This window comes from Meleagris gallopavo, chromosome 26, assembly GCF_000146605.3.
Source record: "Meleagris gallopavo isolate NT-WF06-2002-E0010 breed Aviagen turkey brand Nicholas breeding stock chromosome 26, Turkey_5.1, whole genome shotgun sequence".
Classification (NCBI taxonomy): domain Eukaryota; kingdom Metazoa; phylum Chordata; class Aves; order Galliformes; family Phasianidae; genus Meleagris; species Meleagris gallopavo.
Window position 1 is genome coordinate 4,938,345 of NC_015036.2, and position 12,520 is coordinate 4,950,864.

At 48.5% G+C, this 12,520-nt stretch overlaps 1 long non-coding RNA gene across 2 annotated transcripts in view; it reads right to left on the bottom strand.

The window, feature by feature from the left end:
- The window catches only part of LOC109371020, a 44,983-nt gene extending 36,185 nt beyond the window's left edge, over positions 1–8,798 (bottom strand). For both annotated transcript variants that reach the window (XR_002121668.1, XR_002121670.1), the window contains exons 1-2: positions 8,141–8,798; positions 1,848–1,937 (exon numbers count right to left, since the gene is read on the bottom strand). This is a non-coding gene — a long non-coding RNA (uncharacterized LOC109371020). The remainder of the gene's footprint in view (positions 1–1,847; positions 1,938–8,140) is intronic.
- Positions 8,799–12,520: the final 3,722 nt, after the last annotated feature.

Below are 12,520 nucleotides of genomic sequence, written 5' to 3' on the forward strand. Positions count from 1 at the left end.
TGAGCCACGCAGCCTCGCAAACTGCAGCCATGAAGGACTTGTAAATAACAAATCCGGTGTCACAACATCAAAAAAGCCCACCTGACACCCAGCCCTTCCCAAAGCCCTGTGGGAACAGGAGCCCAGAGCACTTGTTTCGGAAAAAAAAGGTGCAAAAAATCGCTACAATTAATAATTTTATATTAGCCCATCCCTCCAAGCTGTTCTTGCCTCACCATCTGCATGTCCTGAAATGTGAAGTTTTAGTCATAAATGCCAGGCCTCGTTTTGGAAAATTTATAAGCTGGTTTGCTTCCATTACCTGAACAGCTTCCAGATCCTATAGGCAGGCATTGTAACCGCCTGAGCTCCACCATGAAACAACACGAGAAACTTTCCAATGAGTCTCTTCTGCTTGACAGCTATGCGTTCCATTGCTCCAAAGAATTTCCCCCCTTCCTTTGACAGAAGCCAGGTATCCCCCAAGTCAAAACCAGGAGCCCATCTGCTTAAGCCCGTGGGGTCAGAGACACTTCAGCAGTAACATACCAGGAGCTGTACTCAAGAAAGGCGACATATTTCAACTCCCATATTGCAGCCACAACCCCTGATGCACCATCAATTAAGAGCAGCAATAATTACAAATGGAAAACTGCAGACCTTAGAGCAGATAATGTGTTTCCATTAGATTAAGTAGTCATAGAAATCAAAAATAAAACCTATACTTCGGCTAATTAAGCCCACTCACCATCTGATTAAGATGTGTAGTGATACTATGGAAAAGTACCAAAGAGCTATTGTAAGTAAACGGACACAACTGGGTATTAATATTATATTCCTTGTCAGAAGGGATAATTGATCTGCCTAGAGGTTAACCAAGATAATTACTGCAGGTTGACAATATTGTCAGTGTTAAACCTCTCGCTCCCCACGGCAGCACGAGGGATAAGAGAGGCTAAAAGCTGCCCCCAGACAGCCCTGTTCCTGACTTGTAACACGGTGTTATTGAAACAACCTCCACACTTCCCTCTGTGTCTGACTCGAAGTACAACCACAGCGTGCTTGCTGAAGTCCTTCGCTATCCCCAAACCTCTTCCTCCTCTCCCTCAACATTCTGTGGAAGAGAAGTTGATGTGGGGGTCTCTAAAAGCGAAATCCCTACAATTCTTTCTTATTTAGGGCAACGGAGAGTGGAACAAACCCTACTTTCTCTCCTGGCTGCAGCTGATACCTACAAGGCCAGGTGCTGGGATTGTCCCCTTTGCTTTGGGAGGCGTGGGGCCAGATTTTCACACAAATTTTCAGTGCCTACAAGCAGGTCAGCTCCAAGTGACCAAGCCAAATCCAAATTCTTCATCTCGATGCTGCATGTGCAATAGCATGCCCTGACTTACGCATGGAGAGGCGAAATAGGGACAGAACACAGCACAGTTTCTTGTCTCCCACTCCAAAGACACAGGTCTTGCTGCCCTCTTTTTTCCTCTGTGGGGCATTTAAGTGGGGAGGAAGCCCTTTGGCTTCAGCACTTTGGAAAACTCTGATGCTCTACTTTGTTCCACACAGCTTCAAGGAATATTCCTGGTGAACCAAGCTAATGGCACAGGACTGTGATTAGAAAGCCTAACGAGACCAGACACGTTGCCAACAGTCCCACAGTGCTCTCGGTGTGAGCCATCCCATCTAGGTCAGCCCTTTGCAAGGCACACAGCTCCCATTTCGCTGTGCCCCAGAGCTGACTGCTGCTCTGCCATAACAGCACTACTTCAGGAGCAATGAGTTCTCATAGGTGCAAAAACACATCACTCAAACTGCTACCAGAGAATGCATTTATACCAAGGGATAAATTACTGTATGCAAAGAGTACTTACCTATGGTCTGCTGTCAAAACAGAAGGATGTATGTGCCAGGGATATGCTGGGGGCCAACATCTAGCACTAGTTGGTGTTTTCATTCCTGACCTAAATGATGGAATAGAAAGAATTATTAGACTTGCAGATGACCCCGCACCAGGGCTGGCAGTACACTGGAGGATAAGCTGAGGATCAATAGCGATTCTGATAAACTGGAAGCGTGATCAAAAAGTCCAGGGAATCTAATTAACTCGTAAGGTATTGCTGGCAAGCCAGGACTGCAGAAAGTTCGGGGCTGCTGCAGGTCACAAATTGAACACAAGCCAACAGCCACGTGGTGTTGTACACAGACACCACGGGATGCAGTCACAGACGTGCACTTTGCAGGATGTGGAGGAGTTGCTCTGCCCAAGAGCAATTTTGCCAGCAAACCAGAGGCTGCAGGGTTGGCTCTGCACCCACCCCAGTGTCCCACCTGAAGGATGTCCCTCCCCTACTGGTTTCTTTGCTGATCATGTTTCCATATAATCTGTTTACAGGAGATTCACAGAAAATAAAGGTAAAAGGGGCATTTAATTAAATATTCTAAGATGGTATTTGGCATTATTTACTCAAACACAACTCCAAGCTTTGGGTTTCAGTTTTGGTTGTTACTGTGGAAACCAGCTTAATGTGAATATATATTAAGCAAGGACTAATCAATTAAATAATTTAAAGAGTGAAATAAAACTAGAGGAAAGAAAACATGACAAGTTCTTCTGTATTTAAGGATTCCTAGTCCCAGTGTTTGGAACCAAGAGGCAGAAGACATGTCTAGGATGCTGGGCTTGCCTGGGAGCTAATTGTTCAGACACTTCTGTCCTCCAGGACACCTGAAAGCAGCTCCTAATTGCTGCTTGCAGGACAAATACCAAGGAACCTGCATCCCAAAAAACCCAAGCAGTGGCACAGGCTGTTATGGGACCATCAGGAGAGGACCACAGGAAACCCATCGTGCAGCTGCATGCACGCCCCAGTGCAGACCCCTGTGCATGTCCTTGTGCACACCCAGCTGCCTCTGCTCAGCTTTCTCTGTGTATATCTGCTAAGCAAGAACACTAATCCTCATCTGCCTTCTTCATATCTATTTGCAAAGGGCTTGGAAACCTTCTGGTGCAAAGAGGTATAGAAATGGTAAAAAGCATTATTCAACATCCCCCACTCCCCTCTGCTTGCAAGGGGAATTGTGAACTAAACTGCTGCTCGGCATACAGTATCTGAGGAAATTTAGATGGAATTTGAGGTCAGAGCAGTATTTAGCATTCAGCACAGCTGGGATATTGCTGGTTGGAGGGATGAAGACAAAACAGCAAGCAGAAGGCACCAATGATGAGAGAAAGACCACTATGCCCACCGCACACCACTGGGGACACCTGGCCTGCTCAAAGCAGCATAACCCCATTGTTCTGCAGGGCGAGCACAGCAGGAACGGGGTGATGGAACAGCTGCCACTGCAACGCCCACCCCTGCAACACGAGCCCAGGGCTCAGCAGTGCCCAGAGTTGCACTGCTCTGGGCTATTCTCAGTGGCAGCACCAGCTCTGGAATTCCCATGTCCTTCAGGTTCTGCCATCTCCTGGGCAGGGATGAGGCAACAGGCATGGATGGAGAGGTCATTTGTTTCACCTCCCAGAGGGAGCTCCATCAGCACTGCGCCCATAGAAGCTAAGGACATGTTTGACAGCATCCATAAGGTTTTCTGTCACAGTATCTAAAGGATATTTCTTTGCTGTCTAGACAACACAATCATTATTTAACCAGAGCCAGAAGATGGATTCCCACGTTGCTTCCCCCACTATGCTCACTGTCCTCACTCATCACTGCCAGCCTCTCACTGTGCCAGGGTGCAGATCCCAGCCCCACCGTGAGCTCTGGAATCAGAGCAGTCCCCCAAACCCACATCCTACACCTTGTTGTGCTATTAAGGCCAAGAGCTGCAGGGACAGAAAGCTGGTGGCTGAGAGCAGTGGGCGCCCTGGCTCTGTGGTCTTTGCTGAGCTCAGGGGAGGATCCTAGATAGGAGCAGTGCTGCAGATTGAGTCCCACCTGGACAGGGCAGGAGCTCTGCTTTGGATGCCATGTGCAGGGAGAGCATATTATAAATGCTGAGCTAGGGATGAAAGGGATAGTGAAGTGATACAGAGCCCTCAAACCTTCCAATCCAGCTTGCTCCCTGGAAGCATGACAGCCTGGACAGACTTCTCAGGGGAACGTGAAAGAGGGGAATGAAGGGCTTTTCATGCTCCTGTGTAGGAGAGTCATGCTTTAGATAAGCTTGCAAATGTGTAAGTCCCCTTGAGCAAGAGAAGTCTAAGCGAGTTATTTATACTTTCGCACTGCTGCTGCCCCAAGTGCAGCTGTGTTTTGAAGCATGAGCAAGCTGGCAGATCCTCCTTTACACTGGAAACTTGCAGCCCTGTATCTGCTTGGCTCCAAAAATCTCTCTCACCAACCTCTTCCCTGCTCTGGGATCAACCATCTTATGGTCAGCCTGAGAAGTGCAGACCAGACAGTGAAGTATTTCCCCACTACAAGAAGAAATGAACTTGTTATAAGACAGTTTCCAATGGAGTGATGAACGCAGCAGCATCATGCACTGAAATTGAAGATGCACTTTAATGGCTTTGTTATTGATCCAAAGATGGCGATTTTGCCTTTGACATAGGAGCACACAATGGGGAAAGGAAAAAGGCAGCTTGCAGCCTGTTCCTGAGGGGTAGACTGTGCTTATCACCTACATGGAAATTGCTATAGCACAACAGACCTAACTCTGCCATGCCAAGCACCACACAGAACTAAAACCTGCTCAAGATATCAGACCACATAAGGGTCCCCAAAATTAAATCTCCCAAGGAGCAATCCAAACATTGCACCCAAATGCCTCAGAAAGTGCTCAGGAAGTCTCCCAGCAGAATGATACCCGAGTAGCATGAAAGATTTGAAAAGCAGAAGCATCTTCACCCAACAGGTGAAAGAAAACATGAATTCACAAAGCTGGAACACAGCCCTGTACTCAGCATCATCACTAAACTTCATGACACTCCAACTCTAATGGAAAGGATTTAATAATCTCACACCTTCCCCCAAATACAGCCATAATCTTCAGTTTCAAAATAATTTTTCAGTTTCTCCAGCTTCCCTGAAGAGAACAGGTGCACCAAACGGACTACCAGCATATCAGGGAATCTTGATGCATTTAAACAAGAAAGCAATTAAACACATTCATAAGGGGAGGAGGGGGGGAAGGAACTGTTAAAGCGATTTCAGGATGACCTTAAAATCTCCTGCAATTGTAGCAGAGAACATAAATATTTAGCAGGGCTGTCTGGCTTGAGCTCAGCACCATTATCCATCCTCACCTTCTGGGGCCACTGACATCCTCGTACAGCTGCAGAAGGACAGCCTCTGTAACAAAGCTTCATGCATAACCTTCCCCAAGCCAAGTCGTAGAATGACTCAGGTTGGAGAGGACCTTAAAGACCACCCAGTTCCAACCCCCTGCCATGGGCAGGGCTGCCACCTCCAGCTCAGGCTGCCCAGGTCACCCCCACCTTATTCCACCTGACTATTTATAAGGGCTATTTTTCCCAGCTGTTTGGCAAATGAAAAAAAACAAGCCAGCACCCACTGAATTCCTCACCTGGGCCAAGCAGCATCAGCTGCCAGCATCAGTGCCACTGGAGGCCTGGTGCTCAGCCCACCATCGATATCCCAGAGCTCGGCTGCTGCCTGATAGCCACCCACCTCACGTCACCACAATAACACACGACTTGCACTTCCACGGTACTTTTAACAAGAGGACTTCAAAGCCCTTGTAGATACAGGAAGGCCCTGCGATGCCCTTAACAAGTACATTTTTAGTCTCAGTTTTATGGATGAGGAAATTGAGAGGCTAGTAAGGTAGAATAATTTGCCGACAGGACAGAGGAAAGGAAGGAGAGCAGCTAAGAAGGAAAATGCAAGAGGTGTGACTACCCCTGCAACATAAGCCTCCCCCCAGGGCCAGGAGAAATACAGAGCAGCTATCCCCATGCAGACTTTGTACCAGCACAGAGCCCTGACCTGCAAATGGGAGAGAGAGCAGGATTTGTACAGAGCAGCTGGGGGACAACAAGCCAGAGCACAGGATGCCCACGAGCACCTCCATCCCCAGAGCACAGAGAGCACAGAGCTGAGGCTGCAGTGGGGCAGAGCTGCCCCAGCCCCATCCCAACAGCCTCATTGGCGCGCCTTGTCATCTTTCCTCAAGACTAATTTTTTAAATTGCAAAATCTTACAGAGCTATTAACCTCAAAAGAGTTTAACATATGGCAGCGCAAGTCTCCCTCTTACCCTAATTATAAGGCTTGCAGTAATGGGGCTGTCTTTTAAGTTACAGCTGCTATGCTTTTGGCTTTTCGCTAACATTACATCCTATTAAGGAGCTACACTTAATGCATGCAAATTGCCAGAACACAGAGTGCTTCGGACCAGAGAGGGGATGCATTTAAGCAACAGCAGCAATATCCCAGGGTCAGGCTCACCCTGCTGAGAACTCCGTATGATCCATCAATCAGACTCCAGTCATTAATTAACTAATTCATTAAATATCTTTATATATGAAGGCTCATCAAGGCAGAACATCACGCTGACAGCGACGTCCTGTCAGCACTTAGCATTACAAGTGCCCCCTCCCTGCTGCACCCCGCACTCACTACAGCTCCCAGGCAGCCCCCACCCCATTATATCAGCCACCCACCCACCCTACAGTCCCCATACACAGATGCAGCCCCAGGGGTGGCTGCAGCCCTTGTACCACCCCCACGAGCAGAGCACATCTTGTCAGCAGGAATTGTGAAGTTTGCAAATAATACCAAGTAATTTTTAAATGATAATGAGGTGGAACATGGGGAGGGGGGGTCAGAGAAAACCCCACAGCAGCCCCAAAGCAGGTTTCACAGACTAGCAGCAAAATGCACAGCCATGATGCTCCTTCCTGCCAGACACTGCCACGAACCCTGTGGGTGTTGCTCACAGTGACAGCAGCTCCCAGCTGGGCCAGCTACTGCCCAGAAATGCTGTTACAGGGGATTTTTGGGAAAGCCCACATTAGTGGAACAGTAGACTGCATTATCCTATCACATAAATAAACCTCAGCTCGGGGATGCAAACAGGACTGCACCCACCAGTGGCCAAACCCACCTGCAGCCCCAACTTCTGCATGCATACCATGGGACCAGTCTGGCTTTCACCCCATGCCCAGCACCCCAAAGCATCCCTGCAGTCTGCCCCTAAATTAACTGTATTTCTGCAGAACACAAGAGTACCAGGGACCTGGCTGCAGCCCAAGGACTAATTTACTTCCCTAAGCCTTGAGTTCAACTAGGCATATTAAAATGGCCCAGGAAATGCTGCCAGCCCTGCTCTGTCTAGACAGGGTGAAACAACAGGGGGATTTGCCCTCCAGTTTCCCGCAGCATCCAGGTATCACCCTCTGGTCCCATGAAATCTGGTGGCTACAGCCTCCCCTTTCCTGTGCTTAATACCTCCCACCCCACCCTAACAGGGGCCATGCTGTGGTAGCGTGCAGTAATGGTCACCTCTGAATCAATTCTTGCTCCCTGAAGAAAATCCTCCTGGCTTCAGTGCCACAAGCTGTAATACTGAAAATGGCTGTAAATTTGAGAAATTGGCACATTGTAGTCCAACAAGACAATTTTTGAATTGCTCCATGCAGCTGTACAGTTCTCAATGCTATGCTGCTTGCATCCTAAACTGGGAGATGGAACAAGTTTCTGGGTGGAAAAAAAAAGAAAACCCAACAAAAACCAGTTATGTTATTTTTCCTTTCTGCCTGTCCAAAACCTGCATGCTGTATTGTGGATATCCACAGCAATAAGGTGCAGGAACCCCACTGTAGCAGGGCTAAGAGACGTGGTTTGGTGGGCATGGTGGTGGTGGGTCAACAGTTGGGCTTACTGATCTTTTCCAACCTTAATAAGTCTGCAATTCTACGAACCTCAAAGCCTCTTTGCAGGAGAATGGAGGCAAATGCAGTGTTGGGAGGGAAAAAAATGCCTTCCTCGGGTGAACTGCCACCCCACATCTTCAGGCCTGCCCAGCAGCTGGCTATGGTGTTTGTCACAACTGCAAGGTTGGGGGCTGTAATGCTATAATGTGATGGAAAACATGACAATGATAGTGGAATAGCAAAGTCATAGGCTGCAGCAAGTGAGGAGATGCCCAAATACAGCAACCACAGACAGAGAAACAAAGTAAAAATATCTGCTTACCCTTAGAAAGCCTCAGGCAGGCAAGGATCTCCAGCAAATCACCCTTGCTCCCACTGCCAAGCCTTAAATGAGGTCTGAGAAGACCTCGTTGCATGCACCTGATCTCCCCTAGCTTGGCCCTGCCTTCCCACCAGGTGCTCAATCACTGTTTCAAGCCCTTTCTTAGCATATCTGCTACAGGGGCAAAAGTGGCTTAGATTTAGGAGCTGGTTTTGTGCTTTAAGAAACCCCAAACTGTGCAACAACCCCATTTTCACATCAGCATGAGCTTTCTGGAGGACAGTAAGAAGAGTTAGGGGGCACAAGGGAGAGGGGCAGCTGAGCCCCTTAGCAGGGACGATGGTTACCCCAGGCACAGCTCACTGCAGATGGAGACAGGCTGCTTAAACCCATTTAACACCCCAATTAGTCAAAGATGTTCTGCACTTATGCCAGGCGCTGTGAAGGCTTTCAGTTTCTGTGCTCTAAAGCAGAAGACAGAATTCTGCAATAAATAACTTGGGGAAGATGAGCAAGTGACAGAAACAATCAGTATCTGGCCCGCGGGAGGAGGGAGCAGCCCCTCATCTAACCAGACATAATGAACTACTTCACACACCATTCCTCCTGGTGAACAAAGACCGAGGAGGGTTTGTGCTGATATCTGAAAGTCAGAGCCCTTTCACAAGCAACACATTTACTGTAATACAGTTCTTCCGGGAAGCCAATGAGACTGGCTCATTAAATTTTAGTATTATCTCCATAGCCTTCTGCATTGTTTGATTAAGGTTTAATAGCTTGCTCGGTGGCGTTTGCTGCCTGTTGTCAAGCCATGTCCCCAACTATTTCATAGAGTCATTGGGTCACAGCATGGCTCAGGTTGGAGGGGAGTTCAAAGCCCACCCAGTGCCACCCCCGGCCATGGGCAGGGCTGCCCCCCACCAGCTCAGGCTGCCCTGGACCCCATCCCACCTGGCCCTCAGTGCCTGCAGGGAAGCATTCTGCTCCTTATCTTGCCCAAATACCAGCACCATTTCAGGCCTTTGTTCCCTCTGAAGCTGTGTGCACTTCCCTGTGCTGGAGAGTGGCTGTGCAGCCTGTCCAGAAGAACCTGTGACTCATCCCTATAACATCAGCAAGGACTTAAGGTATTTTTCCAGAACAGTCCAAAGTTACTCCTTGTCTTAGTGGAGTCCAAATGGAGAGACCCTCAAGTAACTACATTCCCACAAAATTCTCCATCTCTCATCTTGCAAAACTCTGTCTCAGTTGAAAAACTTCAAAGTGGATGAACCCATGATAATGGATCCAGTGTAAGTGGACCCATGCCTTTGTATGAGGAGAATCCTTTGAAGCCAATAAAAATTTAGGTGGTGAGGCACTGGCACAGACTGCCCAGAGAGGTGATGGAGACAACCAAGGTCAGGCTGCTGGGGCTGTGAGCACTGCTGGAGCTGTGGGTGTCCCTGTGCACTGCAGGGAGTGGCACCAGGCAGCCTTTGAGGGTCCCCTCCAACTCAAACCATTCTGTGGGATTTGATTTTTGGGAAATCTTAGCCTACAAATTGCAAGAGGTCTGTTGGCCATGCCTGCAAAGCTGTTTCCGTTACTGATGCCCACTGAAGACCCATTCCTGCCTGTACACTGGGCTGTGGGACTGCAGAGTCCTTCCTTTCCAGGTACATGCATGAGCCTTCGCACTACAAAACAACTGCAGGCACCACCACGCATGCAAAATGGAGCGCCCAATCATATGAAAATGCTTCATGTGAATTTAAACGGTAAGTCTGAATGAGCAGAATTTTACTGAGATGTTTGTATGCATATTGAAATGCAGGATGGCCCGAAGCTGTTTGTCTTAAGAGTTTAATGAAAATGCTTGGTTTATTGTGGCACATTGTACGTATGAATTATAGGTGTGCACAGTGCCTAACAAATGGAGCGTGCTGCTGCACCGCTGCCTGGGGACTCCTGCACACACAGCCTGGGAGCAGCATCAGGTTGGGATCCAAGCAAACACAGCCTGAACTGCTGAGTCAGTGCTTGTGATCTTCAGGAGCACAACTTTCTTGTTGTGGAATCATAGAATGAATCACAGAAAGGCCTGGGTTGCAAAGGAGCACAGTGCTCAGCCAGTTCCAACCCCCTGCTGTGTGCAGGTCACCAACCAGCAGCCCAGGCTGCCCAGAGCCACATCCAGCCTGGCCTTGAATGCCTGCAGGGATGGGGCATCCACAGCCTCCTTGGGCAAGCTGTTCCAATGCCTCATCACCCTCTGGGTGAAAAACTTCCTCCTAATATCCAACCTAAACCTCCCCTGTCTCAGTTTAAAACCATTCCCCCTTGTCCTCTTACTACCCAACCTCACAAACAGCCGTACCCCCTCCTGTTTATGTGCTCCCTTCAAGTACTGGAAGGCCACAATGAGGTCTCCCCACAGCCTTCTCGGTGGAAATTTGGTTTATAGGGTTTGAAGTGTTTGAGGGCTTAAATTAATGGGAGTTTGTAATTGAGAGGGTGAGTGCCAGCACCAACATCAGTAGGGGAGGGGTGGCACAGCTCTGCTGACCCTCCCTCACTGGATACTTGCAGCACATGGAACACCTTCCCTCCCCTTTCCCTGCTTTTTTAACAGAAACATGCAGCCATTTTCATTACTACAGCTCTTGTTGCATAAAGCAGGGGGATTTTCTTCAGGGAGTGAAGAATTGATTCTGAGGTTTGCATTAACTCATGTTAGCACAGCACGGCCACTTTCAAGGGCCTGATGTTGACAACAAGCATACTGCAAAAGAAAGAAGGTGCTGTCAGTGCCCAAATTCGGTGGAGCTAAGCCAGACCAGCTCCATTCAGTGGGTGCAGGAGGTCGGTGGGATCCAAATGGCACTGCACAGGATTTGCTGGGGGGGTTCTCATTGAAACACCAGCTTTGGAGTGGATCTGAAAGCACACTCATTCCTGGTACCACGACGTGCTCGTGCTACGGCATCATTTTGCTTTGTGTTCCCATGGCTCAGGGAGCAGGAGCTCACATGGAGCTGTATGACTGATACTGCGATTATGTGGTTGCACCTTGGCTCCGCGGTAATTGTGCTAGACAGAGCTGTTTAAATACCACCAGACAGAGTATTACTCACATGAAAATGGGGCCTTAAATGTCATTATTTGTGTCATTATTAATAGCCCCTAATTGTGTTCTCTAATCATCGTGAAATTATGTTAGTATTAATATTCACATCAAAACTGCCTAGGGAACGAGAAGAACTACTTAAAAAAATAATCCCACCATATGTCAATCCCCATTAACGTGAAACACTTGCCTTTTGCATCTATGAGATAGAGAGCAGTGAGGAGGATTTCTCTGCACCTCCAGCTCCTGGAAAATGCTCTGCACCACGATGTCCCAAGGATCTGCAAACACTGCAGAGATGTGCACTGCCTGAAACTCTGTTGCTGCTTCTCAAGGAGTTTTATTTTGTTGGACAGGGCTCCTATCAGTCCGTCAGAGGGAGCAAAGGGCTGGGTGAGATGTTGTGGGTGCCCCATCCCTGCAGGCACTCGAGGCCAGGTGGGATGGGGCCCTGGGCAGCCTGAGCTGGTGGGGGGCAGCCCTGCCCATGGCCGGGGGTGGCACTGGGTGGGCTTTGAGCTCCCCTCCAACCTGAGCCATTCTATGATTTTATGATCACTACTCAGCCACAATATGTACAGGAGCGTGGGAGAGTGAACTCATCATGGAGCAAGGCAATGAGAAGCTGAATTCTCTGTTAACCATGCATAAATCTGAAAGATGCAGGAATATTGCAACAGTTTGTAATGCTATGAGTTATTTTATTTTCCCTTTATTAAGTTCACTCTTCACTCTTTTTAGTGTCTAAAGAGGAGCTATAAGAAAGAAGGGGACAGAATTTCTAACGGGATCTGTTGTGATAGGAGAATGGGAAATGGCTTCAGACGACAAGAGAAGAGATTGAGAGTGGAGATGAGGCAGAAGGTTTGGCACTGAGGGCGGTGAGGCACTGGCACAGGTTGCCCAGAGAGGCGGTGGTGCCCCGTCCCTGCAGACAGCCCAGGTCAGGCTGTTGGGGCTGTGAGCACTGCTGGAGCTGTGGGTGTCCCTGTGCACTGCAGGGAGCGGCACCAGGCGGCCTTTCAGCTCCCTTCCAACCCAAACCATTCCATGATGTACATTGTGTTTTTACCAGCATGAACATCCACCTGTTAGAATGATAACAGCACAAGCCCACTGCCGAGGTATTTGGAAAAAGCTTCCCAAAGGGATCAGTTTTAGTGGATGTCACTGAAGAACTGAAATCTGGGGATGTTAAGGACATTTGGCACCCTGTGCAATCGTTATAATTACTGTGTCCGTTCCACTGAGGCAGCATCTTTAGAAGCCCC